This window comes from Podarcis liolepis, assembly GCF_965112155.1.
Source record: "Podarcis liolepis genome assembly, chromosome: 2".
Lineage (NCBI taxonomy): Eukaryota > Metazoa > Chordata > Lepidosauria > Squamata > Lacertidae > Podarcis > Podarcis liolepis.
In genome coordinates this window covers 49755795-49783113 of record NC_139555.1, presented here as the reverse complement: position 1 = coordinate 49783113, position 27319 = coordinate 49755795, and the positions used below count along the sequence as shown (strand labels likewise).

The following is a 27319-nucleotide window of genomic DNA, read 5'->3' as shown; positions in this document are numbered from 1 at the left end:
GATTTTAAGTTTTTTGTATTAATCTAGCATATTTCCTTTTAACTGTTGAATGATTCTGTGTACATTGCGGAAGCCTTTGGCGATGTGCAATAAAACTGACTGACTGTGACAGCATCCCAAAATGCAACTGCAGCTGGTGTGCACAACTGAACTCAGCATGGATTGGCTTTTAGGATGCTGCTGCAACTGGTCCTAATTGAGCAATTACAGCAGTGTGCTAAAAGTCAATCTCAGCTCTGTTACTATTGCTAGCTTGAAGATCTGAAGGCTGGAGAAACTGGAAGGTGCTTCTTCCTGCTACTGCCACCCCAGCTTTTCAGGCAAAGTTCCGCTGCAGCTCTGAGGTAGTCTGCTACTGAATGTACCACTGACACCTGAAGAGGCAAACTCCCACACACTTGTTTCTGGGCTAAGCACCAAAGAAAAGATGAATGGCCTGCCATCTCACCATTCAGTTGGCAGTACACGGTTTCCTACTTTCAACACAAAGTGGTGTCTGGGGGGGACTAAGTTGCTTTGTGCCAACAGGTGCTACATGGTAAGCTGGTCACAATAGTAAGACATTGCTTATCTCAAATCCTATCTTAATTTCAAGTAATACTTTGACTTCGGCTAATACAGTGGTAACTCGGGTTACATATGCTTCAGGTTACAGACTCCGCTAACCCAGAAATAGTACCTCGGGTTAAGAACTTTGCTTCAGGATGAGAACAGAAATTGTGCTCCGGTGGCGCGGCGCCATTAGCTAAAGTGGTGCTTCAGGTTAAGAACAGTTTCAGGTTAAGAACAGACCTCCGGAATGAATTAAGTACTTAACCTGAGGTACCACTGTACTACAAACTAAGCCTGTCTGGAGGTCTAGCCATAGAGAATGAGTTTGGAGTAGGAAGGAACAAAACATCCAGTGGGCTCCATTCCACCTGTCATCCAAATTTGATGGGCATTTCTCTAGTATATTCACACATGGCAGTATCCAATGCTGCTGTTATGCAAGGAGAACAGACCTCCATTTGCACAACAGGACTTTTCCTACCTCTCCTCCCTGCTTGCAGGCCTCCACCCCCCCCCAAGTATGCTCCAGAGGCTTGAGGTACACCCCCACAGCAGATTTTGCCAATGCAACAGGGTATGAAGGGGGGAGGCAACGAAGTGTTATTAATGATAGGCATTTGAAGAGTACACATCAGCCATGTTCCTAGGATAGTTTACATGAAAAAATACAACAAAGGCAATTAAAATATAAATACAAACAAGCAGAATAAACTAAAGAGGCTGAAAAATAAAATTAAGACTATTCCACAGCAGCCAAGTATTTGCCATATTCTTGTCGAACACAAAACTGCTTCTTTCAATCCCGATACAACATGATAGACTTTCCCACTGCAGAGCTTCTTGAACAATCTAAAATTAAATCTATAATTTGCTTGCAGTTATTGTGTTAGTGGAAACCTTTCACAATCAGTCCTCCTATCCCCTATGCTTTAGCTGGAAAGAAAGAAGCCCCCCGCCCCCATTTTAAGTTTAATTCTTGATCTGAAATTTAGATGAGCCCAGGTTTTGTGTCTGCTGTCTGAACGCATTAAGAATAATCATTTAATTCTCCATGTATTATTGGTCCTAAGCTTCAGGATATGGTAAACAGCAGATAAATCATTTGCAGTCCTTGCCATTTTTCCCTGTGCATATTTGCAAACTAAACCTTTGCCTGATATAAATTGCTAAGTATGTGTGAAATATGCTAATTCAGTAACTTCTCTCTTTTCCAGTTTCTACACTGACTAAGAAACATGGCCTTCTACATACTGTAAATTATGGAAATCAATCTACAACTGCTGCAATGCAACACTAGTCTGACATCCAGGCAGCACTTTGCCAGCCTCTGGGCTGTATGTTTATGGCTTGAAGAGGGTGGCATGCAGGCATGATAACGCCTACAGAAGCAATCAAGGAGAACCTTGAAAATACATAGGAAGTGATGGAATAATCTATGACTATAACACCAGCATTTATACGAGGTTCTCTTCAGTAGCATCAATCAGCTGCCCTAGCAGAAAATCCTTACTATTATCACCATCAGCTGCTTGGTTTTCCAAGTGAAAACAACAAAATCAGCCTAGACTTCTTTGTCTTAAACAACAACTACTGAATCAGCAGGTGGAACTCTGCACAACTTGGGAGGTAAACATTAGCTCTATTCATGTGATACCAGATGGCAGGGAGAATGGGATCACACCTGCCTCCCACCCCACCCCAGAGTTCATGTGTCATCAGAAGCTTCAAACAGAACCAACATGTGTGCAAGTAGTACAAGTCTGGAGGACTTTCATTTTGTCCCCACACCTTCCATATCTTCAACAGAACAGGTTTCTGTTAAAGCCATAGGAGCAGTGACTGATAAATGACATGGCAATCCTGTGAGCTGTCTTTCATTAAATGCCTTTGAGAAAGCACGGGTGGTTAAGCTAACACATCGGAGGCATGTTTGCTACACTGCATAAACCCACCTGCTCTGATCTGAGATCCTGAAATTAACGAATGGCATTTTATGAGGGTCTGAAGTGGTACCTATCCAATATGTCCCATCTAACCTCATGCTTGTGCTTTTGAATGCAATTTTCCTCCCTTCCTAGTTCTTTATTTTATCACTTTTTGCTTTATTCCTGCTTGTAAATTAATCACTTAGACATCCAGATTAGCCTCTGCTTATTAAGCAATGCAAACATTCAATAGAGGCATTCAAAACAGACACTACAATTATGATTTTGCCCAAGTCAAAAGATTATTTTTTAAGAAGTTATGCTAACACAAAGCTCTTTATTCCATAGCTCTATTGAACTGAAAAATAAAACACAAAGAATGCTGGCTTTTTCCTATGCTAAAGCAGGGGCACACCTCCTTTCTGCAATACAATAGAATATAGTTTATATCCTAACTAGATTTCTGAGGGTGGGATTGTACTTTAAGCAGAGTTCCTGCCAGTGGAAGTGAGATGACTGATGTACACTTTCTGCCTCTTCCCACAAGGCAGCCTTGTGCCTCCCTGAAAAAAAAATGCACTGGTAGGGCCCTCTAGAGGAACATGAAAGGCAGCACTCAGCATTGCAGTGGGAAGGGGGGTATCTGTGAACATTGTTCCCCTCTATTGCTTGGGATCCTCCACTGGATCTTGGTTCATCTTTCAATGGAAGAAGCCTTTCAGTTCATAGATACCTAGTTAGGATTCAAGCCTATGTTTTCAGCAAAACAGTATGATGGAAAATAGCAAAAAGTCAAGAAAAGGATAAGTCAAATAATGAACTAATAGAAAAGACAAGTGGAACCCCTATAATAAATTGCAGATGATCTGATATATTACAAGTACACACTTCCATACACAAATGAAAAGAACTGAACATAATGTCCCCACGTAGCGTTATCTTTCACCTTCAGTGTATTGTACAGTCTTCAGTGGACTGCAACAGGCTGTTAAAGATAAACAGACTTTCATATGAATCATCTGTATGAATGAATGGCTTTACTGGGTAGCTAACATGGCCATTGTGATAAACAGAAGCACGCATGGGCTTTGCACTTATACCCTTTGTTAATTAAAACTGCACAATAAAAAATGAATCAAGCAAGGTGATCCTATGCACAGTCAATAAAATTTGTGTTTACATTGCTTCCTCTTTGCAGCTTAGAAACAGGTCTTGTAATACATTTTTGTTTGTCTTTTAGAAAAATGCTTATCGAAATGCCAATAGGTTTATCAATAGTCAGCTGCATTTTTGTTAACAAAGCTTCACCATGAACTTCATATAATTCACAAACAGTAAACAATAGAGCAAAAGTATTCCACTTCTTCTGATTTACAAATAGATCAAAAATTTCCATAGCTAATGTTATTTAGCTAATATAAAACACCAAAATAGTTGTGGACTATAAAACGTATTTCAGCCTATGATCACAGAGCAATACAAAATAATAAGGCCTTTGCCTCCTCCACTCATGGAGTTTTGCAAGTGTGAAGTTGTTTACTATGTCGCTATCCTCTTATCAAGCAGTAGTTAATGAGGTGGTTTTCAAAAATGGTTATCAGACTCAGCTCCACATTTGTTCAAGGCTGCTAATAAGCTGGACTCCCTCATGTAACTGTTATCAAGATGCTAGTTAAGCTTGTATCAAGCATTTTATTTAGCAAAACAATGGTCTAAATGGCTTTGAAGCTAATCCATAGCATTCAAATCACATAAAGGAAGCATATCTAGAAAACAGCAAGAGGATCTGAGGAGGGGGTGGGGAGATGAGCATTTGAGGTATTTCAAAGTTTTGTGTACTTGCCAGGTTAAACCTGAACTCTTACACTAAATCTGAAACTAGTGGGCTTTACTTCTAAGTGGCCATACATAGGAACCACTGCATGTTTGACTTTAGGACTGTTACTCTAATGTGAGGGGCACATCTGTACACCATATTGATGCGGAGTGTTATTTTAGACTACCTGTGCATTCTACAGCAACTTTTCTCACCCTGGTGTTGTGGATTGCAACATCTATCAACTCCAGCAGGGCCCTGTTCCAGGCTATTTAAGGGTGACTGAAACATGCATATCTACAGTGCACATTTTTAAAAGATGCATATAGGTTTCGTGCATTGTGGAATATATACAGTACACAGATGTATATTCTCAAATTTTCACAACATTTGAAACACTTTTAAGAATTCAACTTTAATGCAGGTTACCTACAGCCAAGACCTCAGGCACAATTATCCCCGTTGCCATATCTGTGTCTGGAAAATGAGGGTATATTTGCAAGTGTACTTGACCAATAGTTTCACCATGCAAACAATGTAGAAAAAATACTGTCTAAGAGTAAAGACAAATAAAACATTTTAACATGGCAGAAGTAGACTGATAGTGAATTATTATTATTAGTGAATAATACAGTGGTACCTCGGTTCTCGAACGTAATCCGTTCTGGAAGACGGTTCGACTTCCGAAGCGTTCGAAAACTGAGGCGCAAAGGGCTGGCTGCAAGTTCAATTGGAAAAATTGAAAAATACGCAGCGGAAGCTGTTCAACTTCTGAGGGACGTTTGAAAACAGAGGCAATTACTTTTAGGTTTTTGGCATTCAAAAAACAAAATGTTCGTCTTCCGAGACGCTCGAAAACCAAGGTACCACTATAAAAATAAAGATACAGTGTGTCACATAAGAGACAGGTAGCTCATCTGATGCACAATAAGAGGAGCAACTCAGAAGCTAGTCTAGCGTTCATTTTACTGGTTTGCCATCTGTCACGCAAATTGTGATGCTGCCCTGACATGATGGCTCTTTGTGACTGTACTAGGTCTGTCTTTAGCCAACTCATCCTAAGGCAGCCTTAGAGACATCCCTCAAACCTACAGAACCTTCTTTAGATCCCACTCCTTTGCATTTTCTCATCAAGTGTCCAGGGCTATGACGAAAACCAGATGGGGAACCATTGCCCACAATTTTTAGCAGTTGCATGCTCAACAGGTTGCCTGTCCACAAAGCCTTCAGCCAGCACCAAGGAGTTGATGGTAACACTCTAATCTGATTTCTCAGTCTCAGTTTGTGTGATTCTTGGTTCACTCATCCTCAAATAAATGAGACAGATCTTAAATTAACTGTGGCTTTACTAGTACCTTTCTTCTTATTTGAACAGGACCTTGCAAACCCTAAGGACAGCCCCATTCCCACAGTTTATTTTGATAAACGCATATTTTCCTTCAGCCAGGAAAAAGCACAGTTGCATTTAAATGTCACTGAAAAAGGCCCAATACTATCTAAAATTGGCTGCTTAACCCCTCTTCAGACAGCTGCTCAAATATTAAAGCATTATCTAAAGCAGTTTTACAAAGCTCTTATCTACATAGAACCACATTCTGATCTCATTTGCCCTGGTTTAAATCCAGAGTAACTGCATTAAGCTGGTAGTGCTAATTCTGCTTACATAATGACCATTTATATTGATATTGAAATCAGATTCTCACTCTAGTGTCATAAAACTAACCCTCCATGTATCCATGTCAATCCCATTTCCAGTTCTTAAGAGTAAAGGGTTTGGACTCTACTTTAACCACAAATTAGTACAGTAGTTGGTTGAAACTTATGGACTGATACAGACAAATAGTGCAAACAATGCAAAAAAAATAATAATCTGACACTGAAGATTACTCGGGAATAATAGCATAAAGTAATGGCAAAGAGAGGTCCTTCCTTCAGTTTTAAGACTCAAATGCTCACTTTGTTTAGCTAATAAACATTGTACAAATATTCCTGAAAACAATGAAAGGCAGTTGAACTGTGTTTGCAAGCAGCCAGCAAAGCACCCCAGTTTTTCTGAAAGGTTCTCCCATACTTTCTTTTTAATAGTGGGAAAATATGAGATAACCAACAAAATTTGCATGCAGGTGTAAAGGCAATTCAGTGCCAAGTGAATATTGGAAATAATGTGCCATCTGGAAAGCCAATAAATTTCACATTAGGGCTCGCATCTGTTTCAAAATTTCTCCCCATCCTATAGGATCCAGAAGGTGTGGGTCATCAGCAAACTCTCTAGAGAAGTACTGTATTTTTGGATCAAATTCTACTACATGGTTGTAGGGAAATGAGGTGCTAAAGGATACTACATTTTAAAGTCTTTTTTTTTTTAAGAGAAAACCCCACTCACATATTAGCCAATATGTATATTTATAACTTGAGATGTTTGGCCCAAGCCGTGGTGTGAATTAAGCTACCTCTGCTCCACTAATTTTTTGCCCTGAAAGGACCAGGTCAATGTGTTTAAGAAACTTCTTAACCTCATGTTCTTCATTCTTCTTGAACAAAGCAAGATCCCCTTTTTCTAATTTGAAATTAAAACTGCTGCCCCTTCCTTGGCCTGGCCGTCTCCTTTCTCAAGCGAAAGCTGTAGTTTCTTCCCTCAGATGTTCCCACAAGATAAAATTCTTGGAAGAACAAAACAGAAAGTAAAGGGCTTGCTCATGGGGAGTCATTTTGAGTCAGATAATATTTTGCTGCTGAAGTATGTGGAGAGACCTGGTACATTAATATGTAAGATTTTGCCTTCAGTGCATTTAAACTGCAACGTGTCTTCCCCTGAATTTTTGATATGGATTCTGCAATGACAGCCAAGTTGTTTGCTGGTGTTTGCGCTGCTTGTTTTCTGAAAAATGAATACAAAATACTTTATTCAAAAAAGAAGAAAAATATTTTGCTACAGGCATGTCCTGCCTCATAGAGTATCTCCCTCCTTACACCCAGTGTGTCCTCATGTGGAAAAACAGGCCATCAGCACAGTATTGGACAACGTGAGGCAGCAACACTCAGCTAACCTCCTGTCAGTTGTGTTACTGGTGCTTACTTGGAAGTAGAGGGGAGAATGTGGGCGCAGTGCAAATGTGCCAGTGGGACTGGCTCCACTGATATCTTTGCCACATCAGTCTTCCCTGTCTATTACCTGGTAAGCAGTAGCAATGTGATTGGCTTGAGGTCAGGTGAACGCTGCTGCCCCATTAAACTTCCTGCAGGAGCAGCTCTGCTTGGGGCTGTAGCAGCACCACCCATTGCTACTTCGAGGGTGATTTTGGTACAGTAAATGACCATTTCACAAGGGGGTTCCATTTCGGGCACCCGTACGCATCAGTGGAGTGCATATAAGCGCACCCTGCCCCGTTATGCCCTTTTAGTGATGTGTTCTGTGACGTTTTCAGCCACTTCTGGGTTCGGCACTGTGTGCAATTGCGTATCTTTCAGATGTGTGTTAATCGGTCATTGCCTATACTGCCGGAAGCTTGCATAAATACTGGTTACAGCACTGCAACCATGCAAGCCAGCAGGCCCCTGCTTCAAATCTCACCACAGCCACAAACCAAGTGGCCACGTCAGGCAAGCCACTCTTATTCCCAGCCTCGGTTCCACATCTACAAAATGGAAATCCAAATTATCAGGCTATTGCAGAGATAATCAAATCATATGTGTAAAGTACTTTAAAAATGATCTGTGTGAAGGCCAACTACACACTACAACATTATAACTAAAATGTCCAGTGTCCTGATTTCTTTTTCTTTACCTGTATTAGGGCTGTGGTGCGGATGAAGGGTTTTGGTTTTTGTTTGCTTGCTTTTTAATTCTTTTCCCACAATGCCAATCCACCTCCTACCCTATCCTGAAGCTGATGTTATCCATGGAGGGGGAAACAAAAAGCTGCAATACAAGAACCTTTTTATTTTCACTTCTAAAGCTTAGCAATTTGTCTCAGGAAATTATGCAGTCCTGCTGTCCCTGTATATTGACTATACACTGACATAATCTGTGCATAGTTCTTTTAAAAATACACATTTTACAAATGCAACACTTTTTCTTACTCTTCAAAATATCAGCCTTTTACAAATTGCCTCATAAACTTGTCCTTTATCTTCCTTTTTAAAAATAAGTGTAAAATATACTGTGCTTGCCACTGAGTTTTTATAATATTCTCTTGATTTTGGATTTAGGTAGTAAATAGATAATCCTAAAGTGAAATACATGCATCTCTGAAAAAAATGTGGTAGTGAAGTTTATAGAATCTAAAAACTCTCCTCTATAAAAACAGAATAACAAAATCTATAGATAATATAGAGAAGCAAATCTATCCAGAAGTGGATATCTTGGCAGCATTGAGTCAGCCCAAAAGCTGTTCTTTTCATTTACATTGTTCCAGATTTTCTTGTCCCCAGGCTGATTAATGCAATCTGGAACTGAACCATTGCCTTCACTCTGAAACTGTATGCTTTAACAGCAAAATCACAACAATGTATTCAAAAAATAGTAAGAAATGGTATTCAGTACACAGATACTCAGCCAAAGCTCCTTTATTCCCCCCTCACAAAATTTGAACACGAAATATCCTTTTTCCTAATACTCTCTGCCCCAGGAATCCCTAACCATTATGCCAGAAATACTGCCAACACAATCTGTCTTCTAATACTGCAATCCTCTTTATATAACTTCTGTGTTGAATTCAGTCTGCATTACTCCACCATTAACTACTTTCCAGGAAACCTCTGTTCAGAAGAGTGCATGCTTCTTTCATTCCATTTTAGATTCCAATGTCATATTGTGGTACATTCCAATTGTTGTGTAACTGTTTGTTGTCCATAGCATCTAAAAGGTATATGCATCTATGAAACACAGAACTGACCCCCAGTCTTTTTGTAGTGCTTCCATGCCGCTGGAAGCAAAAGCAAGGTGAATCTTCTCAGGCTCAAATCATGACATATTATGGATGAAGCCATTTCTATAATCAAACCTGCAATTTATTTACTGTTATCAGTTTTGTACATTTTAGTACACCTTCTTTTTCTCCATCGTGGAACTCAAAAAGACAAATGTAGGACTCCCAGGCAGACTCACATTCAGGGCCTGGCTGCACATTACATTCACTATGTTGAAAATAGTCATGTGTGAGACTCTGGCTATTCAGAAACTCTTTCAGAAGCCCACAGCAAACAGGCTTCACTACCTGCCTCTTCCTCCTTCTAATGTTTATCTCTGATTATTAGAAGTTAAGCTTAACTGAGAGAGGGAGGAGCAGGGGCAATGAGCCACTACAGGGGAGAAAAGGCTGTTATTAAAAACAAACCCAAAGCCTTCATTAAATCATTCATTCAGGGATTTTGAAATCGCCTAAGGGACCTATTTGCCATGTATTAATCTGAAAATTAAGCATAAGAGTTAATTTATAGTTGGCTGAAATCTATTAGTCACACTCATTATTAGAGCTCTGATCATAAATACCTGCATTTGTGTTTCTGCCCATAATGTCTCTGCAGAGGCTATTGCAACTGAAACACCCCTGTATGTTACTGAAAATTTCTCAGGGTGGGCAATAATCTGACTGAGTCAGATCATTGGTCTGCCTAGCTCAGAACTGCCTAACTAGCAGTGACTCCAGGGTTTCAGACAGTGTTCTCTCATAGCCCTACCTGAAGATGCTGCTGCTGATGATGATGATTAAAATGAGTTTCACAAGCTGCTGTCCAGGGGCAACCATTGGATACAACCAATAAAAGTAATTGAATAGTATTTATTGGATTATTTTTTGACACTGAACTCTCTGTACAACAGGTTTGGTTTTAAGCAGTGCATTCAGAAGGGAAATAGAAGGGAAACATCCACATATAATCCTTATCCTTTAGTAATAATAATATGCAAACTGCATGTGAGCCTCGGGAAAATAAACACACATTTCCAGGTTTTGTTTCTAAGATGGCTTGTAGCAAATGAACAGAAGGAAGCACAACTGAGTAGATAAAGGACTGACTCACAGACAAGCATCTGTGGCTTTTGTCTCTCAGTAAGTGTGACTATCTCAAAGCACAAACTATGACATGCGGGAATGTTTCTCAGTCAAAATGTCCTGTAGAATTGGCTTCAAAATAAAGCAAATAGTTACTGATTAATATATTTCCTTTTAGACATAGAAACCTTGTTCTTTGTTTTCTGGGTGTTGCTGTTTTCGTCTAAGTGAAACTAACCAACCACATGCAGCAAAGAGGGCTTGGATTGCTCTCACAGTTGAGGAGAGATTTGAAGAGGCTATTAGAATGGGGTTTGTGCTGTTCTTCTTCCTAATTTTGAACTTCATTTTATCCTTTCTCTCTCTCTCTCCGCCCCCTTTTAAAGCAATTAATGGCAAGGATAAACATGGTTCTGAACACTGAGTATAACAAACCCAACGGTCCTGCTTTTCACAAGTGGAATTTCTTTGATAACACTGACAAATGAGATTAATAGCAACGTAATTTTGCTTACATATGGAAAAATCTCTCTACTGTACTGGTATGAAAAATAATATCATGCCCTATCCATTATTGAAGCCTCTTGCATGTTTATGTATGTATATGTTTCTTTATTTCATAAAATTTGTATACTACTTGGTTGCAAAACACCTCAAAGTGATTTACAAACAGGTTTTATTCTAGGCTTTCCATGCTGCAAAAAGTGAAAATCCAGACAGAAAAGCTGTTGAGTTTTTTTTGCTCTGAGGTTTTGGGCTTCTTTTGCAAAAAAATTGCAAAGAAATTGGACATTTTGCAGCTATTTCTGAGGGAAATCGGCAAAAACGACACTGCTCCCATGGGCTGCCATATGTCCAGCTTTTCCCAGACATTTTGCCAATTTTCAGCCCAGACACTGCTTGCAGCTACAGCATTCCAGCTATGTCCTGGAAATTCCGGACGTATGGTGACCCTATTTATGCAGACCAGAGGAGCTACATGTTCTGCCATCACTCTCTAGCATGGGTGTACCAATACTGTGTTGCTTTTCCTCATAAAAAGTAATCAATCCATTTCTGACAAAAGACGTCTCTCTTTCAGACAAAAGACCTCTCAGACTGTTGCCTAAAAATACATTCCTTTTGACTTAGATCATACTTTAAAGTAGTAATTAGATAACTATTAGGAATTAATAGGTAGACAAGCAAACATGCTGAACACCAAAATACCAGTTTTCCATCTTTTAAAATAATGGCACTGTTTTCCCCCTCTCCCTGTTCACAGGGCAGGCAAATTAGTTCTTCTGAGAATACTGTCAGAAAGGGGAATAATAAGTGACAAAAGCATACAATGAGAAATGTGCAACATGTCTGTTTTTTGTTAATTAGAAACTAGAGATCTCTTATAACTAATAACGCTTGAGGTTTCTGTTCTTTGAAGAGGCAATTTTCTAATCAGCTGTAATTACTGAGGGGAAAAAGGGTTCTATCCATTAAGAGTCTTCAAAAAAAGTATTTCCTCATGTCTTAGCCCACAGACAGTAAAAAAAGACAAGAAAAAAGTGGCAAGATGCCAATGATTACCTGAATAGGAGACATTTAATAGTTTTATAATGTGCTTGAGTGGAAGTTATTAAATTTGCTATATTGGTCTTTCCAACTCATTGCTATTTCACAATTCCACATTGTTTGACTGGGAAATAATTGCTTGACAAATACTTTGCTAATTAATTGTGAATTTATCACAATGCTGGACATCAATTATAAAACAATCTTATGGAACTTTTGCCCCTGTTCTATGAATCAGGAAATGAGAGTCAGAGTAAGCATGATGTTAGGATGAAAAAGTTGCTGAGCTATTTTTGAAAAATCACATAGAAATTAAACATTTTTGAGCGATTACTGAGGAAAATAGGCAATAACGACACTGCCAACATGGGCTGCCCTATGTTAAGTGCTTTTTTGCATTTAATGTGCACATTTTTTAAAAAGTCATTTGGCAGCTGCTGAGTGTGGCAGCTGCTAACTACCATTATCAGAGCAGATGGGAGGAGGGCAAACCTTTCCTCCCTTACTGCCATCCTAACCAAAAAGCATTCCTCTGAAACTGCTAATTGGATTAGGAGGAAATCCCCCATTAGCACCTGCTGCCATCCCAATAATTATCAGTGACTGCTATTTGCATTTTTAACAATGTGCATGTTAAATGAAAAGATGCATTGAATATTGAATCTGGTTTAGCCCCCAGTTTAAGTTTCAGAGGTACTGCTAAACTGTGTTTAATTTAAAATGGAAGTTTTCAGTCTCCTCCTCACTGGAGAAAGGGTGGGGAGAGAGGGCACACCTGAGACTCACTGCCAGCTTGTAAAATTAAACCAAGGTTTATCATTCTGTGTGAGTTATTTCTTCGGCTTTTGACATTCCAAGACCTCACCATTCTTCAACAGTTAAAGGCTAATGTTAATTCCAGGCATACTGAATTACGTGCATACAATCCAGCTTCATGACCCATGATTTTATGTGCCTTCAGAACATCCATTTCATATATTTCACCTAATGAAGTGTAATGGAGGGAGGGGGACTCAAAATGCAGATTAATACAGCAATATTCATTTTCATGCATTGCTTTTTCCATTTTGCATAAGCTGAAATATTAAAGGTTTAAATAAAGTATTGTTCCAACAGTTCGATAATAAAATATTTACTTATAAGTTACTTGCTATGGGCATTCAAGTGCATCTTTAATGCAAGCATGCCCTGTTCTATCCTGCTAAAGAACAGCAAAAGTTACAAACAATGATTAAGCTGTCAAACATAAGAACAGCCATGAAAAGAAGTTACAATAGACTTCCGATAAAAAGTTTTGTTACTGGAACTTGTTGCAGGGAAATAAAAAGTTTTGTTGACAAACTACAGTTATGTATAGGAGCAACTGACTTTTCTGTGATGCTGGTTCAAGATCTATTTAATGATTTGCCCCAAGGAATGTTTTTGCATCTGCTAAATAAACATGATTTTCATTTTTCATTTAGGCTACTCAGTATGTCTGCCAAACATGTGATATTTGCGCGCGGGGGGCTTGAGAACTATAGAGTTCTGCCTGGTTTGCTTTCTTCTCTTGTTCACAAATCAAAGTATGATCAAATACAATGCCGGGTAACAAAGATGAATGTACCAACCCTAGACTACTGCATCCTAGCATCATCAGGAGGCGTGCCTAAATCTCTTAAGCAAGGTTTTCACATTTTGCATTTGCCATGGGGGTGTCGTTCTTTAAAATCTACCTTCACTTACTGTGTAGGACTATTTGCAGAAAATAACTTCTAGGGAGTATCTGATCTCAGATGAATCCACCACAGAAAAAGATAAATCCTTGTTGCTAGGGGGGAAAGGAAGGGCACATTATGGTTCCAAGGACTAAATTATAAGGCAGAAGTAGGAAACATGTACTAAAAGGGGGGAAAGCAACTGTTCAGGACTCCAGGTTTCCTATTGCCTAGTGTCCAAACAACTGTCTCATCAGTCACAGCTCTGACTTCCATTGGCTAAAAACATTAAAAGCAGCCGTAGCCAGTCTGGCTCACCTCACAAAAATTGTTTAGAAGGGAGCATGCTTCATAGCTTTAATTCTAATAGGGCTACAGACTTCTTTTTTAAAAAAATGGAAGTCCAGAGTTTGGGGGCCCTGCTAGTTGTGGGCCTGATATATCCACCTCTGGGAGGCCCTGGAGTTGGAGGAATAACATTTGTCCCAAGAAATCTTTTCTACCCATGTAGACTTCCATGCTAATTTTCCAGATTCTCCAGATGCTGTTCTACATGAGTAGAACAGGCTTCTTGCATCCGATGTTGTCCCTCCAAATCATGATGGAGAAGGTGGACAGTAAGAAGGGGCAGGGCTGGCATACTGGTTGAATGAGGGATTTAGAATGTCTGAATATAGCTTGTGTCTGCCTTAATTCCCTGTTCCACAAACTCTCCTTGGAATGATATTCCTTCATTAAAGGTAAAACCCCTTTACCCCTGACCATAAGGTCCAGTCGCGGACAACTCTGGGGTTGTGGCACTCATCTCGCTCTATAGGTCGAGGGAGCCGGCGTTTGTGCGCAGACAGTTTTTCCAGGTCATGTGGCCAGCATGACTAAGCCGCTTCTGGCGAACCAGAGCAGCGCACAGAAACACCGTTTACCTTCCCACCGGAGCGGTACCTATTTATCTACTTGCACTTGACGTGCTTTTGAACTGCTAGGTGGGCAGGAGCTGGGACAGGAGCTCACCGCGTCATGGGGATTTGAACCGCCGACCTTCTGATCGGCAAGCCCTGGGCTCAGTGGCTTAGACCACAGCGCCACCCGCGTCCCACCCGTGTCCTTCATTATTCAAGCACAATTATAGCTTGCAGAATCTTGGCCACATGCTGCTATTACATTGGCTAACACCCATTAGTAAGCAAATATTTTATCTTTGTGGTGCTGGTTGGACATTAGGGTTTACAATTTTCTGGTTCATGAAAGCATTGTCTCAATGCGACATTTTTATTTTGGGGACAACAAAAGGATTAAGCAGGTAATAAAGAGGATTAGACACTATTTCCTGTTGGTGGCAGGGATGAGCAGCATTATATGGTTTTTTTACTGAGCATGATAGTAGCTTGTTATTTCTTTCCCTCAATGTAGGCTGAGCAAAATAGCCACTTAAGAGCATGTTGACACATCAATTAACACTTCATAACCAATCTCTTCTGATTACAACAGCAGACTTAATGCTTACAAGATGGAGTTAGGAACTAACTGAAACATACAGAATCTTTCAGCAAACTCAGTTACTGCAGTTTATTAAATCATTCTGTTCAAATGGGAAAAAAACCACCAGAGAAGATAAGAGTCTGCTTGCCTTTAACAGCACTGATTGCTACTTTGATGCATTTTTCTCCATGTAAACATTGACAATAAATGTACCCAGACCATAAACCATTTTCTTTTAATGATGTTTCTCAGCATGTTCCATTTCATTACTTCATGACCAGTCAAAGGGTTTTTTTTTTGTTTTTTTAAGTACCCTTGTCAAAATATAATTAAAAGTCAACATGACAACAATGCTCTGGGATTTGTACTCTTTAATAGGTCTAATTTTTAATAGAACTGATGAGAAATCTAAAACTTAGCTTGACTGTACATGTCAGTGGCGAGCACGACCCACAAAGAGGCCACAGTGGAGAAGATCACAAATATACGGAGTTCGCTTAGTTGGTCACAGAAAGTTCACATGCCAAGAGAGGAAAGAGCAACAGTAGGACCTATCACCATGCTATCAAATGCTGCTGTGTAAAGCCCGCAGCCTCTTTGCCTGACTCTCACAGATTGAGAGTCACACCCTGACAGTAAACAGGACAGGAAACGGCCATCACGTAATGAAGACAATACCCTAGAGACGATGGGAGGGCGAGTGACTCAATAAGTCACACACTCAACCTCGCTGGCGTTGCTATGGTAACTCAGTGAACCTGACACCATTATATCAGAACATCCAGACTTGTGCTGTGTGTGTGTGTTATTCAAGACATGAGATCAAGCACTGTGTAATTTAACCCTCTGTTCACATTACACCAACAGGAGGTCCACCCATTTGCTGTCTGGCACAGAGCCACTTCCTTTGATATCTTAACAGCTCATACTTAGAGGGCCATTACCAAGAAATGTGGCTGGCCATTCTAGCAATTTGAATCCTTGTGGGATCCAGTAAACTAAAAGGAGTCAGGAATGTGCCTGTATTGCAAGGGGTTGGACCTCTACAACTCTATTATTTTATATAGTCTATCGCTCCACCCAACTCACAAGAAAGGCTGGGAATAAATGCTGTGGATATTCAGTCACTTTTTGGCAAAGCAGAAACATGGATGGAAATAACAGGTATGGTTTTTTGACTTCATTTGGATGGAAAACTACCTTCCTTTTCTTTCCATTGAATTATATGGTGCCTGCTACATGTGTATTTATTTATTAGTTTTGCAAGGTTTGTATTCCCTTTTCCAGCCCAGTGCTCTTCATCCTCCCCTTTGCTCTGATGTGCTTTTCATCTTGTTTTTCAGAAGGAGGAGGATACTTTTTCCAATTAAATCACCATTTCACTTAAAGAAACTTCAAGGATGATTCAACCCTTCATCACTCCTTCTTAGCCTTTCCAGCTCTTTCCTTTTTATTATTTATACTGCAGTTATTTCAGTCTGTGAAGAAAGTGGTTTCCTTTAAAAGGCTGTTTCTCTATGCAGTGCCAATAAGAACAGGCAAAAGGAAAGGAAAACATGATATAAATTTGTTTTCTAAATTTATTTTAGAGGCACTATCAGCCTGCCTCACCCCAAGAGTGGGTTTGATCAAAGTGGTAACAGTTTGAAGGACAACATTCAGGAAAACCACTAAATAAATAGCCTGTCAACATGCTGAAATTTGAATCAGCCCTGATTAATTCTGCACTAAAGACCAGTCATTAAAACTCTAAGAGAGGTTTGTGGAGGCTTCCCATTTTAGAACCCTGGAAAGTCAAGGTTCTGAAAGATGTGGGAGCTTCCACTGATACAAAATGCTCCCCACTCACCTTCCACAAGGCAAACAGTGGCAGAAACAGCAATGGAAGACCACCCAGTTCACATACACCCACACACCCAGTGTGGTACCTTTCCAAGATTTCTAATGCCTGAAAAAGGTTTGTTGCTGAAAGGTACTGAAAGCACTGTCTTAGCATGCTTGTTACTGATAGTAAATGACAACTGAAGCACACATGTTTAAACAAGTGTAAAAAGGGGGGTGGGCAACTTAATTTCCAAAGGGATTTGCACAGAAATAATCACAAGGACTTTTCTACTTCTTTGGCAGATTGTCTCTTTAACTGTCTAGATAGTGAGAATTTATCTAGTAGGGAAGTTAACTTATTATTGTTGACTCACCAAAGGTGATGTGAAAACCAATTGTTCTCATTTAGCTGTCTAAGGGTGAAGACAGACAGACAGACAGACAGACAGACAGACAGACAGACACACACACACACACACACACACACACACACAAACCCCAGTGGAATTCTATTTACGAGACTATTAAACTTTGTCTCAGTTAAATCATTCACATTGTCTTCCATTTTCAACAGGTGATACCCACAGTTGGAAGACAACCTTTATTCACACATCAGGTTACTGTAATTTCCTTACATAGACAGGGGTTCACCTGAGGCTGCAACCCTAAACATACATGCTGGGAATCAATGGAGCTAAGGCAAGGAGTGAGCTGGCACCATGTTACAGCCATGACTCATTGTCTGTGGTTCAAGCAGATGGGCCAAATTAGATGTGGTATTATCCATGTCTATACTCCCGTATTAATTTATTTTTAAATTGCTGATGTTTGTAGGGGGGAGCCAGGTCCAAACTATGGGATATATATATATATATATATATATATATATATATATATATATATATGAATGAAGGAGGATGGAAAGTTTCATCCTTTCTGCCCCTCCATGGCAGTCCCAACCCAAATCAGGGCCCCTGATATCAATAATGTCACATCTAACTTTTCTTCTTTTTTATGGTATAAGGTATTCATGTTTACGTTTTTAAATGTAATTCACTTGGAGACTAGTCAAACATATCAGAAGCAGGGAACTGGACAGGGAGGAGTTTGGACCATTATATTCCAAAGGAAATTGCCTCGCCTCTGGAAATTTACATCTCCAAACTGGAACCTGAAATTCAGAGAAACTATTTTGCATTTAAGTAGTGAGTTTTGCATGAGCCAATGCATAATTCATCCAGGTGATATTTCTGTGCTCTCTCTTGGTCTGAAATGTATCACGCCAACTGGTATTTTATACATAAACTCTGTTAATGGTACTTGGCCCAATCAGGGTCTGATTGCCATGCCAATTCCCTAATCATTCCCTCGCCAGGTGGCCTGAACAAAGACATTGGATTCTTATCTCATTATACATGACAAAGCCATTTCTCACCTTCTCAACCCTTGCTTTTTCCTGTAAGACCTATTGCAGTCGTTAAGAGTCGTCAACAGGCTCATCTCAGCTATCTGCCAATCACCCATTCCCACCACCCTTCTGAGTAATACCCCTCCCCACCTTCTCACTATATAGAAGGATCCGGCAACTTCTGTTTCAGTGTATCTGAAGAAGTGTGCTTGCACACGAAAGCTCATACCAAGAGCTAACTTAGTTGGTCTTTAAGGTGCTACTGGAAGGAATTTTTTTTGTCCTGTTAATACTGTAAGGATTCTCAAAGAGGCATAATTGCTGTCCCTGCATTTTTGGTTTTGGAAATGTTCACTAAACCTCTCCAGCAAATTTGCCCACATAGTGTGCATTTGAGTCTGATTTTTGCTCAACAAGGGTATGTTGCCAGATGCTGTTGTTATTATTAATTATCTGCCTTGCAAGATTAAAACACGGTATTAAAAACAGTTTAAAACAACTTAGGCTGGATCTAGACACATCAAAGAAGCATTTCAGTAAAACAGGTTTTAAACTTCATATGAGAAATTGGGTTAGCAAAAATGGAACTCCACAGCACCATCTGGTGTCATAGTGTTAGAATGCATAAACAACACATATAAAGTGTTTTTTCTTTGCCAATATAGCTGAGTCCTTACAGTCACAGAATATAGTGGATCCAAAAATTTTGCTGCTAGCAACAAGCCTGTACAATGCATACACCATTATGATACACGGGAATAGCAGGGGAGCTTAGTAAATTCCCTTCACAGCAATCCAGAGCTCAAAATTACTGAAGTGCCCAAGTCAGCAACATTTTCCATGCATCCCCAAGGGCTAAAGAGTGAATATCACTGACCTGTGTGATGAGTGAATAACAATTAAATGCCAATTCTCTTTTTAAATTGAATTGGGGATTCATGGCTAATTTTTACTCTAAGATAACATCTAGCCTGGAATACTCTACAAGATTATTAGAAATAACTAAGCAGATGGCACTGGCAGTTTCTCAAAATGATTGTACAGCATTAAAAACAAATTCTGGATAATACTAGCAGTAGTAGATATAAACACTGTGGCTAATGCAAGGGTAACAAGCCCTAAGCACAGGAAAGTAGATCTGAGTGATGGCCAGACATTACCCAATGGGCCACATCAACAGACAAAATGCAGGATATAGAGGAACTAAACATGAGAAAGAGAACCATTTTGTTTGCAAATGAATTGTAATCTATGGAATACTGCAAAACACGGCAAACACATTTTCAAGTCACTCTTTCTAGATTATCCCTTTTGGGCTGCTCAAGTTTAGCATGTGTGTAGAATTATAAAAAGAAAAACCCATTAAAACCAGGCTTGGACTAATTTCCTCTCCTCACTTACATCCTGCTAATGTCTTTAAACCAGTGCAAAGAACACGGCTTGCTCTCTCCGTTTCAAGCCATAGGCAAGCAATCCCTACCACCACCTTGGTTTTAACTGAATTGTTAAAACTGAACATTTATTTTACAAGGAAAGGCATAACGAGACCGTCAAGTATGCCCAAATATTTTGAAAATACTGTTTGCCTAAACCAGTTAAGTTAATTGCAATGCAACTAGAGCTGCCATTTGTACTGACCTCGCTAGTATTTGAGCTAATTGGAGCAATTAAGGCCTGTCTAACAATGATTAAACCCAATAAAACGTTTGTAAGCAAAGTTGCACTTTGAAAACAACAGCTATTCTATTCACAGAGTAACTGTTGTCTGAGGTATGCCTAACAAGTACCGTATTTTTCGCTCTATAACACGCACCTGACCATAACACGCACATCGTTTTTAGAGGAGGAAAACAAGGGGAAAAATATTCTGAATGAAACAGTGGACGTATCAGTTTTGTGATTCATGCTGTGGCCACAGGCATGTGATCTGATGGTGAATTTGGGGTGACCCAATGCAAAAATCCTGAGAATCCCTGTGGATCCATGCTTTGTAACCACGTTTTTGCACCATTGCAGCCCCAGGCAACAGTGGGTGCGTGATTTGGGGGGGGGGCAGGCTGTAGCCATGGACATGCTATGTGCTCTGATGGTGAATTTGGGGTGACCCAATGCAAAAATCCTGAGAATCCCTGTGGATCCATGCTTTGTAACCACGTTTTTGCACCATTGCAGCCCCAGGCAACAGTGGGTGCGTGATTTTTTTGGGGGAGGACAGGCTGTAGCCATGGACATGCTGTGTGCTCTGATGGTGAATTTGGGGTGACCCAATGCAAAGATCCTGAGGATCCATGTGGATCCATGCTTTGTAACCACATTTTAAGTGGGGAGGGAAGGAAAAACACAGAAGGCTAAGAATGCAGGAGAGGGCTATAACGTGAGGAAAGGAAGGCAAAAGTTTTCCCCCACCCACCCACACAAGCCAGCCACTGTTTAAGGATTTCATCCTTTTAAATGGAAGAAAGCATATTTGAATGCTGTGTGTCTCCAAAAACAAAAAGCAGGAAGTCAAATCAGAATTTTAAGCCGAACCTGTAATCTCTCTTCCCTTCACAAACATTGTTCCCTCCGGAGCAGGGACAGGATAGAGCGACGCTCTGCTCTCCTCTCTACTTGCCTGGAGGGGAGGGGCTTTCCCTGCTCTTTGTTCCGTTTGAGCAAACACAGCAACGAAACAGAGCAGGGTGGGCAGTAAGACCCTGAGGCAGAATGCAGGGAAGCTGCCACTTCCTCTCTTCAGGCTTCCCTTCTCCCTGAAGCGCGGTTTGATTTTTGCCTTATTTTTCGGCTACAGGGACCACACATTCGCTGCATAACACGCACAGACATTTCCCCTTCCTTTTTAGGAGAAAAAATCTGCGTGTTATAGAGCGAAAAATACGGTATATAGACAGCATTTTATACTAATAACATGGATTCTTGTGCACTGGAGTCAGTTGTATGTCTGATGCCAGACTTTTTGTAAAAAAAGCTTCAGGGGCTTTTCTACAATCAAGCAGTATATACATTTTATAAAATAAATAACACTTATGTCCTACAGACTGCCTCACTTTGGAACTAGTGATGCACTTAGGGCAGCACTTTGGGCCAGAAATCCAAGCCCCTGCTTAGCAAAATGAGCAGCGCGCTCCCCCCCCCCCCGCCACACACAACACAATATAGCTGGCTCAACACATTTTAAAGTAGATGAAACAATGAACATTATCATCTAAAGGGGGGGGGGGACGGGACGAAACCATTTGAGGTAGTGAAATAATACAAAATTACCACCTAAAGGGGGAGCTCAAAGATCATTTAAGCCCAGAATTTAAATGCTTCTAAGTACACCATTGTGGGACGCGGGTGGCGCTGTGGGTTAAACCACAAAGCCTAGGACTTGCCGATCAGAAGGTCGGTGGTTCGAATCCCCATGGTGGGGTGAGCTCCTGTTGCTCGGTCCCTGCTCCTGCCAACCTAGCAGTTCGAAAGCATGAAGTGCTGGCGGGAAGGTAAACGGCATTTCCGTGCGCTGCTCTGGTTCACCAGAAGCGGCTTAGTCATGCTGGCCACATGACCCGGAAGCTGTACGCCGGCTCCCTTGGTCCATAAAGCGGGATGAGCACCGCAACCCCAGAGTCGGCCACGACTGGACCTAATGGTCAGGGGTTCCTTTACCTTTAAGTACACCATTACTTGGAAAGCAGGCTAAGAATGTAAGATAAGCCTGCTGGATCAAGCCAATGGCCCATCTAGCCCAGCATCCTGTTCTCACACTGGCCAACCAGATACCCATGGGAAGCCTGAAAGCAGGGTCTGAATACAACACTACTCTCTCCTCCTGCAATTCCCTGCAACTGTTATCCAGAGGCATACTACCTTTGACAGTGGAGGTAGCGTTCGAGACTAGGAGCTACTGATAGCTTCATCCTCTGTGAATCTGTCTAATCCTCTTATAAAGTCACCCATGTTGGTGGCCATCACCGCCTCCTTTAACAATGCACTGTGTAAACAGGTACTTCCTTTTGTCTGTCTGGAATCTTCCAGCATTCAGTCCCCAGATTCTAATGGGTGAAGGAAGGGGGGAAATTCTCTATCCGTTTATTATGCCATCCTCTTACTCACACTACACCTCCTGTGGGTAATAGAGGGCTGCCCACAGGAAGCAGGGAAGAATCCCAGGAAGGAGTTCACCATCATGCTGTTACAAACATTCAGGAAGTACACGCATTTCTGTTTGCTTAATGGAACAATCTCCCCTCTCCTCCCTCCCCAATGTGCTGTTCTGGGGATTCTCCTGACACCCCCTCCCTGCCAATTTTATGGGGAAATGGGGGGGGGGAGCCCCATTGTACTAGCAAAAGTCCTTTGTGTAGGCTTCTGCTAATGGGACCAGTTACTCAGAACTGGACATTAGCACAGTTGTGACTGGGCAGCAGCATGCACATCAAAAAGTGAAAGCTGATTTCTCATTTGAAAGTGCAAAATGAAACTTCCAAGTCAATTCAAAAGTTAGGATCTGATTGCTTGACATTGCTTAGTGGCTGTTTGCTGAATATAACTTGTCAAAGACAACAGAAAATGAGGGAATTTTGTTTTATTATTACTGCACTGTTAACACTAATGAAAATTACCCTGTGCAGAAAAAGTACAATCACTTCACTTAATCAAGCTCTCAAGTCCCAGATAAATCTTAAGCTTCTCTCTTTCTCTATGCCACATTCTCCCCCCAGTAAAGTTGTAAATTATGTTGTTGACCTTAGATAATAGCCGGCAGAGAAACGGTTCCAGGGGAGAAGCATTTTGTCTTGGAAAGGGATTATTTATCAAAAGCTTCCAAGTGCTCAAGTACTGTACTTCACTATCTGGAAGATGCTTTCAAAATTCAACTGGCTACATTTCTTACAGTCAATTGTAGGCGAAGAGTCCAGGTCAGGAGTTCATAACCTGCATATAACTTACAAGGCAGCATACTTCTGAAAATTGCATGCTGAAGACAAACAAGAGAAGATCTGTTGTCCTCATGCCCTCTTTTCAAGCATTAAAAAAATAATGCTGAACTTGCCCCAAAGCACAAAACTGAGTGCAAAGCAAGCACTGTGTGAATCCCAACACTAAACCACTCTTTTGATCCAAACTTTGATTATGTTGACAAGTAACTTGGCCACACAAGAACAAAACCACTCCTTTGATCCCACATTTTGCTGCTGAACAATGATAGCCAATTTGCAGAAGACAAAGTAATGAAAGACAAAAAAGCTTAATACATAAACTAAGTTCAAGTAAAAGGTAGAGTATAGGCTCCAAATACAAAAGACTTACCCAATAATTTCCCTTTCAGTTAAATTATCCTCAAACATCCCAGGCTCTACCCCCCATTGCCACCTAGATCCCTCTCAAAATGAATTAGCCCTCAAATAAATGCATCCCAATCACCTTGCCGACAAAGTAGTGATGTATGGAAGTGAGAGCTGGACCATAAAGAAGGCTGGTTGCCGAAGAATTGATGCTTTTGAATTATGGTGCTGGAGGAGACTCTTGAGAGTCCCATGGACTGCAAGAAGATCAATCCTATCCATTCTTAAGGAAATCAGCCCTGAGTGCTCACTGGAAGGACAGATCCTGAAGCTGAGGCTTCAATACTTTGGCCACCTTATGAGAAGAGAAGACTACCTGGAAAAGACCCTGATGTTGGGAAAGATTGAGGGCACAAGGAGAAGGGGACGAGATGGCTGGACAGTGTTTGACCAAACTGCGGGAGGCAGTGGAAGACAAGAGTGCCTGGCATGCTCTGGTCCATGGGGTCACGAAGAGTCGGACACAACTAAACGACTAAACAACAACAACAACAGATTAAAATTCCACTCAGACCGCCTTTGATTCTCCTTCCTACATTCATTCTTGATTCCTCCCCTCTAGCCTTTCAAATGAAGATCCCTCATGATTTGATCACAGCCAAGTGGCCCAGGATCTGGATTTTTCCACTTGTGTCTGGGGTATCAGTGTTTTCAATTCAAGAGCCATGGTGAGGGTTGGCTACCCCACCAAGGGCCACACAGCTGTGGTGAGTGTGACCAATGCACAAGCATGTACCCACAGACACACACACTCACTCCCTACACATGTGGCACAAGCACACAGACTACATCCAGGTAGGCAGATAAAAATACATTCACACATTTAAGCGGGCAAGCGGCAGGCAGACACATACACACTCAGCAGAGGGTGGTGACAGACTGGCAGAGAGACAAGTGGAAAAGACAGGTGTCTGTTCCAGGTTTGTTTCGTTTTTAAAAATTAAAACACACACAAAATGCAAACTTTGTGAACACATTGACTCTGGAGGAATTTTTCTCTTCCCCTTCCCCTTTTAATTTATCACTAAATGGAGCATTACACTATCTTGGTGTCGAGCCTTGATTTATTTGGGAATCAGATTCTCTTCCCTGAGGAGCACCACACATTTCAGGGTGAGCACTTACATTAATGCTGAAATAGCATTTCTTAGATATGGCCACTGGCAGGTTTTTGTGCTGTCACAGCAGACACAGCAGACCCTTGGCAGCCCATGTTAAGCATTATTAAGCTTTTCTTTTTTGTAATATAAAGCATGATAATGATCTGGCATCTGTCATCTTATACAGGTTGCAAAATATAAAGCTTCTTACTTTGCAATCAATGCATAACCCATTGACATCTTAAAACATCTTCAGGGAGGCTGACTTTAATATGTCTTACCTATTGTCAGAGGAGTAAATCGCTCTGGTTCACCACCTGCTGTTGCTTTTATCGTTTGCACTTAAACTAAGCTTCAAACATCCACCTCCCTAGCAAATCAAACCTCTTCAGTTTTCAATATGCATGGCGCTGTACACCACATATTAAAAGTCTCTATCTAAATCACCGGGTTTTGGTAATGGGCTTAAATCTAACTGTTGTTTCCTCTGTGTTGAATGTTACATTGTAAGCTCCTCAGGACAATGACCTGTCTTCCTCCACTCTGGAAAACATCATGCACACATACAAACAATATAAGTATGTTCTCAGAAATTGGAAGACATCAACAACATGAATGTGAGCTTGTTATCAGAGGGGGGAGAGCCATTCGTAAGTAAAAATGTGGTCTTGTTATACATGTGCCCAAAGTCATGCTTAGATGCTTTCGTAGCCAGGGGGCACAGAATAGCAGGGTAATTAAATTTCTGCAGCCAAACACATCAGAACCATATGCAAAATAGGATCATACACTTCAGAATCATATACTAAAAAAACCTGTATAAGATGACAGAACACAGAGAGATAGGCCAATTTTTAAATGTCTAGACACATTTCTCAGTGCTACCCAAATTACATCCTCCACTGCCAGTTTTAGGAAGGAACCTGACTGCTCCACATCTTGCTGAGTCCTTTCCTCACTAAATGGATTAATGGATGATACTCTGAGTCAAAAGATGAATTCCAAGATTGAGAAAATTGAGATGCAGCATGTGGCTGAGAGAGAAAAACCCCTTTAAAGTGTACCTAGGGCACTGCCTTTCCCAATGGTTTCATGACTAAATTCAGAAAATGGGATGGATAGAACTACAGAAACTATAACCAGAGTGATTCATTCCTGAACAAAGAAATACACTGTGAGATCATTAAGTTAATACCTGTTAGTAAGGGTGTACATTCATTACAATGTGAATGAAAAATTGAACACAATCAAGTCAATTTGGTTCAATTTTCATTTGTTATTATACTAATGTGTAATATCTAACAGTTTTATTATGTTCATTTCTTGAGAGACGCCATTTGTTACCAACCAAATCACAGTAGTAAATATGATAAAATACAGGACAGCAGTCTTTAGACACAGTCTGCTCATGCAATGACAATGGATTCTAGCCATGCTTTCCTGGTTATGGATATGTCACGTCCTGAAAAATTCAAAGTACTTTTGGCTCAACAGGTGTTACTCTTAAAATTCTAAAACCAGGCAAGTGCCTTTGCTGTGCTCTTTTCAGTGCCTGCTTAAAACATGTTTGCTTAGGCTGGCCTATCCAGACACATATATGTTGACAAGTTTTAATCTTTCATTGCTACTTTTAATTATCTTCTGAATGTTTTTATTACTTTTTTAAAAATGTTTTTAATAGTAAGTTTATTACAATCCATAAGTATAAAAGTTTTGTTAAATAAATAAATGAAATAAAACTCAAAGCAAAGTATTAGAATCAGCTATGTGAGAAACACAAAAGAAAAACAAGTGAAAATGAGGACTGTGAACACAGCACGTAAATCAGCTACTCCAACAGCCCTTCCAGATGTATGCAAGCCTTTCCCCAGTTCTCTTGGCAATTAATTATAAAATGTAATTAGAGACATTGGGTTGAAATGGATTCTTAAAAAAAAATCAATTCAATAGTTTTCGAGTTGTAATGAAGTGACTGCAAATAAATAAAAAGTCATGAAGAATCTGGTTTTCTGATTGGCAGCTCATTCTTAAACATATTATGTGGAAATCTGTTCCATTGATCCCATTTGTAAAAGCTCTAGGGTGGGAAACAGGCATGGAGTAATTGAATAAGTCCACAATATTTCTCACTTGATCAAATTAAAATATTCTCATACTCAACAGATAATGACAATGGGGTCGTCTCAGACAAATATTTTTAGAGGAATAAAAATGCAGTCACAATTTATTTCTAATAGACACTTGACACTTACTGCTTCAAGGCAATGTTTCTCATGTGGGCATCACACATTCTCCTCAGGGTCAGACCAGAATATTTTGCAAGTTAATTTTCCTCCCTCCATCTGTCGACAATGTGGCGGCTGCATGAAATATAGTTATAAAAGTACCATGCATGGCATTTAACTAAGATTTACTCAGAGTAGACCCACTGAAGTTAATAAACGTGAAGTTAGGTCCATTAATTTCAATGAGTCAACTTTGATACAAATTAGTTGAATACTATCCCATTATTACCTCCTGGACAATACCTATGGTATCAAAAGTGATAAGTATAATAACTTCCCCACTAATTAATTTTGTAATGTTATCCCCCCCCCCCCAATTTATACTTTGGAAGCAGAGTACTTTACTGCTGTACTAATAAAGCA

At 40.3% G+C, this 27319-nt stretch overlaps 1 protein-coding gene and 2 long non-coding RNA genes across 13 annotated transcripts in view; 1 reads left to right on the top strand and 2 right to left on the bottom strand.

Moving 5' to 3' along the window:
- Nucleotides 1-4883, top strand: part of LOC310697042 — a 30636-nt gene extending 25753 nt beyond the window's left edge. Inside the window, exon 3 of the long non-coding RNA XR_014520898.1 lies at nucleotides 1767-4883. This is a non-coding gene — a long non-coding RNA (uncharacterized lncRNA). The remainder of the gene's footprint in view (nucleotides 1-1766) is intronic.
- KCNIP1 (potassium voltage-gated channel interacting protein 1) overlaps nucleotides 1-27319 on the bottom strand; it is a 565439-nt gene that overhangs the window by 90831 nt on the left and 447289 nt on the right. The window lies entirely within an intron of this gene.
- On the bottom strand, nucleotides 7110-26541 carry LOC310697079. Its single transcript, XR_014520922.1, has 4 exons — nucleotides 21893-26541; nucleotides 21099-21555; nucleotides 18505-20041; nucleotides 7110-18263 (listed from the first exon to the last, which is right to left on the bottom strand). It is a non-coding gene; the product is annotated as an uncharacterized lncRNA (long non-coding RNA).